This window comes from Nestor notabilis, unplaced genomic scaffold (assembly GCF_000696875.1).
Source record: "Nestor notabilis isolate BGI_N333 unplaced genomic scaffold, ASM69687v1 scaffold282, whole genome shotgun sequence".
Lineage (NCBI taxonomy): Eukaryota > Metazoa > Chordata > Aves > Psittaciformes > Psittacidae > Nestor > Nestor notabilis.
The window spans coordinates 4,663-12,509 of NW_009917636.1; positions in this window are offsets into that span (position 1 = coordinate 4,663).

A 7,847-nucleotide genomic window follows, 5' to 3' on the forward strand; every position below is an offset into this window, starting at 1 on the left:
TTGCAATATTGGCTGCATGAGACTTTCTTTCTACTGATATTATGGCTCTTAAGGCTGTCTTGAGTGTTCAGCAAAGAAAAGAGCCTTTATCTCCCAATTCTGCTGGCAAAGTGGAATAAGTGAGAGTGACGCTTGCAGCTGTAAAGCTCAGAGTGCAGCTGACTCCCCTGTTGGCTCAGCATCCTTTTGCTTCCCACAGTGACTAATCCCTAAATTAAACTAGGGTTCTTCCAGGCCAAGAGCATGAAGTACTTGTTCTTCCAAGCCATGTTCCTGTCTAGTGGTAGAAGACAGTCTAAGGTGATGAAGCTGAATCCTGGGCTCTTGCAGACCTCTCTACTGGGCTGAGGAATACATGGCTAATGTCATTCCTGGAGAGATTTTTGCTTTCCTGCTAGTTTCTTCTGACTATCCATGGAGTACCTATGGAAATTAATGTAAATACTCCTTGAAATAGAACAAAATGTTCTGCTAGAACTGATAGCGTGACATTGTGCTTCAGTTGCATTTAAACTGGAGCTGCTAAATGTGGTTGAATCTACTCAGAGTTATCCACCCAGGAAAATGAGGAGAAAGAGATGGCACTATCCAGAAATGCTGGAGAAAAGAAGTTTGGTTTAAGTGCCTGCCTATTGCCACTGCAGATCAGCCAAACACCTGCTTTCTTACCTATGTCCAAACTAGGAACAGGAGTACCAAGTTACAATTCTGATAAAACCACAGTGTGGTCACACTTGTGTTTACAAAGATCTCTGCAATTCAAAGTGATGGATTAACTTATTCCTCTGAGATGTTTCTGAGCCCTTCTGCATTCAAGCTTCCCTCTGTGAAACTTCCACTGCATCTTTCTGAAGCTTTTACTGTCTATGCTGACCAGCTTTGTGAGGACAGCTGCAATGTGTGGGAGCCATTTGGAGACTCCTTGGAAAAGAAACTCACAGTTTCATTTGTGTGTTGAGGGCAACAGTGGAGTAAACCCATTGTAGTGTTGGTCCCTGGCTCTGAGTTCGCTGCTCAAGGTCTTATGGAGAAAAACCCCTTTTTTCTCTCCCCAGGTGACTTGAGAGCTGTTATTCCCCTGCTAATGGGTATTTTTCTTACATGTTTTTCATACCATCAAACTAAAATATAACACTAAATTAACACTAAACAGAACAGATTACTTGGGTGCATGTACTTCAGAGAAAGAACCTCCCATGCTTGTGCATCTAAGATGTGGAAGGGGAAAATATCAATCCATGTTTTGTTAAGGAAAAATTCCTCTTTGCCTGTATTTGTCCAGAGACATTTTTAATCAGGAAGATGCAGTTGATTGAGTCCCTAGTTGCTTGAATTAGGATTCTGAAAAGCTTCTTCTGTCCTCTTGTAAAACAGAAGGTGCAAAGCTACCTGCTCTTTTATGCCTCTTTCTGATGAAGGGATTAGTGCTAGCATCAGACTTCTGTTTATTAATGAACACTTCCTTGGCCTCTGCCCTCTGGACCAAACCCATTGTTAACAGCTCTATCAATCACATGCATTTTTTCAAGGTTCTGGTAATCAATCAGTCTCACACTGCAGTTCTCATGGCTGCTTCTAGAACTGAAGTTCTCCTTAGATTACTCAGATTATATTTCTCCTAACAAAATGCTATATGTATGTTAGTGCCAGCAAGACATTTTGTGCTGCTTTGGCTTCTATCCAGATAAGCTGCTCTGTGGTTACCAGGAAATGAGAAATAAGACCTCAACTGAAAATATGCTTTTTTGGTGCAGGTTTGTGTGAAGTTGATTTTGCTCTGATAATTCATGATGAACGCCATCTACTTCTTTTAACTCAAGAAGCTATGTCTGTTAAATGACTCACACTGTACACCTACCTTACTTTGCCACTTCTATTAGAAGGACACCTCTGTCCCTTTAACAACGAACATTTGGCATGAAGCATAAAAGAGGGTTCGGTGTCAGCCTGTCTTTCCTCTCAGAAGGCTGTGAGAGGAGATGTGCTTAACTGCTCACTTAGCTGGAGTGGAAAGCTCACTATCTGGGAGGATTTCTCACCGTCTTTGCCACACAAAGTGATGCTACACAACACTGACTCCCTCCCTCACAGCCACTAATCCTTCGCTTGTAAGTACTGAAGTAACTAGACTTTGGCTGAAACTAGTTACTTGAATGAGATACTTCTTTTCCCCAGAACTGCAGTTTTACATATTTCTGCTTTGTTCTTTGAAAACACTTCCCCTAATTCTAGTTTCACTGATCAACCTCTTCCTTGCTGTTGAGACTCCAGATTTAAGCTGGCTAGAGTATTCTCCCCTGTATGACCTGTGGGATACTGCATTCTTCTTGCTAGTTCATATGCACCATCCTCAGGTGAAATTTCTGGAATGTTAAAGGAAACTTTTAGTGCAAGTTTTCTCTTAGAGTTTATTCATGTAGTTAAGTAAATATTTCATGGAATAATTTAGGTTGGAAAAGACCCTTAAGTTCATCAAGTCCAATTTAAGCCCTTTGCTATAAAACAGAAATATTAGAGCTGAAAGCGTATGTTGAAATTCTGAAGTCATGTAAAACACAGCAAAGTGTGAGTGTCTTGCAAAATACAAGCAACTAGAATTGCTTATGTTGAGGTTGTTCTTCAGGCTTTCGTGAAAATTAATTTACCTTGCCCAGTGTATAGTAGATTTATTTCTTCCCTTCCCTTGCCTCTCTGGCTCCTCATAATCAAATCACAGACTGAACCAGCTCCATAAGAAAGAATTCTCTGAGATGTCAAAACTTCAGAGAAGTTGCATTCATCCCTAGAATGGGCTATTGGTCTCAAGCTGTTTATCCCTTTCAACAGCTGACTCAGTTCAGCAGCTGAATAAGAAGTGCTCTGTGTTGTTGTGTTTTTTGTTTTTTGTCTTGGGTGCTTTTCTGCATTCTGAAAACCCTTTCCACTTTATATTTGGTAGTTTAATTTAGCACATAAAGACATAATTTTATTTCTATTTTTTTAAACTGCATTTTTATGAATGTTCAAGGGGGCATACACTAGCAGTGTGAAGTAAAAGTAGCCTACATAATAGAAACACCCTGGGCACATCAGATTTCTAATTTGTATCAACTGTAGTATTGTTTAAATACACGTCACCTTCTTTACAGCTGAGGAGAAAACCCTGTAGCATTGAACCATGTTCAGATGCATATAAACAGGTCTTAATTCCTGCAAGTCTGAGACTCACCCTCTCTTAGAAACAAATCTAAACCCAGATTAAAATCAGTGACCTCAAACAAGATTTCCTGCTTGCTGATTCTTAAGTAAGATTAAAATTGACTTAAATCACTTTGGCTGAAGAGGGCCCACCCTAACCATCTTTGGCAATGTCTTTTAACATCCAGCCGATGTTTGCTGTTGTCATGCCAATGCACAGTGCTGGAGTCTGATGTACTGGAGGAGATGTGCAGGCTGGGCAAGAAGCACAGTGCTATGAGCTCCCTGACTCTTGCTGAACAGATGGTCCAAGACCTGTAGCAAATCTTTCCTGAAAGCCCAGAAAAATTACTAGGATGCACCATGGAGCTTAGGAAGGAACCACTAATGACAATGATGGTGTTTTCCTCCTTCCCTGAGCAGGAATAGGCATATGCATCACCTCATCTCAAACTCTTAGAGCAGCTACTGCACCCAACTGTCTTTCAGGGACATGTAAACACTCTGGCCCAAAGGTTTCCAGTTGAAGGAAGGGAGATGATGGATTTCAAAGTTAACAAATGTAAGGCAACCCTGCTTTGGATACCTACTTGATCAAGCTCATGTTTCAGCTAGAAGGGAGGACTTGCTATTATATGTGCCTGATTCAGTATCTCAATATCAGGTAACAAAATGTTGCCATATTCCTCTCCCTTTCCTCCTTCCTTCTTCCTCCTTCCCCTCTGCACTTTTTAGTTAAAATTGCTTTCATCAAAGTAATGAAATTTGTCGTCTTGAAAGTGCTGGGAAACCCACCTATGCTGAGCAATCACTGCTCTTGCAGAAGGATCTGTCAATAACCTTCTGTCAGCATTTCTCTGTCTTCTACAGTGGACCAGATCACCACACCTACATTTTTATATGCAGAAACAATACTAGTGCTATAGTTTCATGGATGTTTGTCTTGGTGGCAAAGCTGAAATTGCTTCCTTCTGCTTGTAGCTACCTTGGTTTTATTAATACAACTCTGTCTGCAGATGTACTTTGGATGGAAGGTTTATTGCATCTGGATGAAAAATAACAAGCCAGCAAACACAGAATTATAGTACTAGGAAGGACAATGTGGGAATGGGTATGAGCAGCTGGACGTGAAGGTTGATTTAGCTGATTCTGATGCTGAAAAAAAAAGCCCTATACTGCCTCACTGAGTAAGAGGGGTAAATCTTGTTAACCAAAGCAGCCTTGAAGAAAGTTTTTGTCAACATGGAGTTCCACAGAGTCTTGAGGTGTATCGAGTGTGTAGAAACACCTTGCTGGCAATCAGGGTGGAACTGCATCCTAATAGCCTAAATGCTGTATGGTATAATCAACTGCATATGAAGCAATCACAGCCCAAATTTTATCTGTGCAGACTGGAGACATCAGCCTACCCTCTTTGTCTGACAACTTGAAAAGACAGGATTTTTTAAAAACATAGTTGCTACCCTGCCCAGCGCTAGAGGCCAAGACTGAAGAGCCTGAAGAGCCCTTCTGAAATCATTAAGTGTTTAATTAAAAGTAGTGTTATAGTCTGGATATGCAAAATTTGAAGCTAAATCCCTTGAAGCATGCTTAGGGCATGAAGATGTGTGCAGGCTAGAGTCCTGCCTTGTGGTTATCAGATCCAGCAATCCATATTCCTGTGTAGGACATGTCTGTGCATCAGCACGTGTCTCAAAGCAGCAGATAAATGCGTCAGAGCTCATAAATGCTGCTGAGCTAGTGTAGAAGTGCCTGCACCCACTTCAGGCTCTTGAGATTTTAGGATCACTGCAGGCAGAGGCACCTGCCTACCTTCACCTATCCACGTGTGCATATCCTGTGTGTGTGAAATGATCCCCAAACCATGTTGGTGATGATAAATTGCTAGAATGAGACAAAAAATCAAATTCGTGCTATGGTTTCCCCTTCACTGTGTGTGTACATCAGTTCTGGAGCACACCATATCTTTGTTCTGCCTTTGTCAAAACATACGTGTAACAAGGAAGTTGTGTCTGCAGTGGTAGTGAGCATTGTAGTGGGTTAAGAGAAGAAAACACTGGATATCAGTGCTAATCTTTGTCAGTAATCTCAGTAGTGGACTGATCACTAAACTTGATGCATTTAAGTCACTACACCCATACTCTCATGAAGGACAACCATCTAAAGGCCATGGAAGGAATGTTCACAGTGAGACAGCCTCTTTAGTCTGACATGTGACACCTGGCATTGCAAAATCCTGCTCCAGGAAGGGTGCTCCAGGGTGTTTCTGTCACCTGTAATACAAATAGCTGCTTGGCTTTTAGGAGGTTTTGAATAAAGCCCTTCAGAAACAAGAGAGAGGTTCAAAAAGCCTCAGTGTTTTGCTTGGGTCCCATTAAGCTGCTACTTCCATGTATTGTTTTCCTGTTGCAGCTGGCAAAATATTTCGGTACACAAAGAAGTGTTTCTTCCAGACTCCCTATTTCTCCTGTATGGTTTTGCAACCTAAAGCCTGACATGTAGGTGTTTTAGCCATACTAAGTGATAACTTCACAAACACAGAATTGAAGTATTGCTGCAAAAATCAGACAGGAAGAGGCAGCAGAGAGAAGAAAGTATGTTATAACTGGGTAAGATAATGCAGAAGAAGGTTCAGGGGTGGTTTGGTAGAAGGCTTTGGTTACAGTGCCGGTGTTTTGCCAGAGTATCTTCTCTTTGAAGGGAAACATTCACTAGCAGGCAGGGGCTGGTGGGCTTGGTTCCCAGGCTCTCTGGCATCCCTCTGTGTCTCTAAGTCCTTACTCTGCAGGTGTTTTAGAACACTGGATCTATGTGTTAGTGTGTAGCTACTGCTGGAGTTGCAGGCTGTGTGAAGCAGCTGGGGTTGGCACTGTGAGGTGAAACAAAACAATACCTCTGATAGAAACCAGGCTGTGTGAACAAGGCTGCAAATTCCCTCCTAGAGTAGTCAGGGTTATTCTTGTGCTTTTGCAGGAAACTATATCATGCAGACCCTTTCATAAGCTTGGTGTGCTCACTGCTAGCTCTAACAGTTAAATTATTTAATATTGCGCATAAGCTGTCTGCATTTAGACTATTGTTGTGTTCTTGCTGATGCGGTTTCTCCTGGGTTTGTTTCCACTTGACATACTTATAGAATGTAGTTATATCTCTGTGATGAATGCTAAACAAATGTTCCAAGCTGGTTTGGTTGCCCCATATGAGATGTGGGTGACCAAATGTGGCAGGAACTGTGGTGTGGATCCTGCTCTTCAAGCCAGTAATGCCAGCAGTAGCTACCCTGGGAACAGTGATTTGGGGTGACACAAGTTGTTTCTGCACTGTTTCCTGATACTTCTTTGCCACAAGGGTTTTCCAGTATAGATCTAGCCTCTTAAGTGTTGTAGCCTGAACATACTATGGAAAAAGGGGCTCAGATGACACTGACAGCTCAATTCACTGACAGAATTGTAACACCCTGTTCTTTTGTGCTCAGCTGAGCACTGCGTGCTGTGGTTCCATCTATTTTTATTTATAGAGCTACCTTTCAGTGTGAAGCTGTATTTTTAGAGTGTAAATAATATAGGCAGAATACCATACACTGTTGTATGGGGCTTTTTTATGTGCAAAATTTAGTTTATAATACACAGCCTTCATGTTTCCAGTTTTTGTGTGTTTGCTGCAGGGTGGAAGTTAAGGGGGTGCTGCATGCTGCAGGGAACAACGTGGGATGGGGTTGGCACCCGCAGGGAGCTGGGAGGCACTGTGGCTCTTGCATATTTGCCAGAATTCTGGGGAATATAATTAGTTAAACAAAACTGATATTTAAGCATTCATCTTTGTTTCAGAGCCCTACTGAATAGGGACAGTTTAAATAGGACTACTCTTCAAGCTGTCAGCCACTGCAGGAAGCTAAGGCATAATTTTTAATGATTTTTCAGCCATCAGAGTTGCAAAGGCAAAAATACAATTTTTCCAAAAGACCATCAGGCACACTCTGCAGAGGAGAAGTGGGTTAGGGATGGTTACTAGCACAGGATCTCTAGAGTCTTGATTTCAGCTTCTATGGGACAGGCATCTGTCTATAGTGACTGTATTCAAATTTGAGGAAGGCTGGTGGATAAAAACAAATTTCTGAGAGAAGCTTTGAGCAAATAGAACCATAGAATGGTTTGGGTTGGAAGAGACTTGAAGCTCATCCAGTTCCAACCCCCTGCCATGTGCAGGGACGCCTTCCACTAGAGGAGGTTGCTCCCGGCCCCATCCACCTTGCCTTGAACCCCTGCCAGGGATGGGCCAGCCACAGCTTCTCCAGGCAACTTGTGCCAGTGCCTCAGCACCCTTACAGTGAATTTGTTTCCTGTTGTCCAATCTAAATCTCCCCTCTGTCAGCTCAAAGCCATTCCCCCTTGTCCTGTCACCACGTGCCCTTGGAAAAAGCCCCTCTCCAGATTTCTTGTCAGCCCCTTTAGGCACTGGAAGCTGCTCTAAGGTCTCCCCAGAGCCTTTTCTTCTCCAGGCTGAACAAGCTCAGCTCTCTCAACTGAAGATACAGTCACTGCTGCCAATTAATACGATCACATCATGTATGTCAGCAGCCCCAGCTGACTGCATTGCGTACCTTTCATTAACCCTGCTCCTTTCTCAGAAGAAGCCTGGTCAGAAAGCAGATCCGTTGCGGTAGGGAAAAG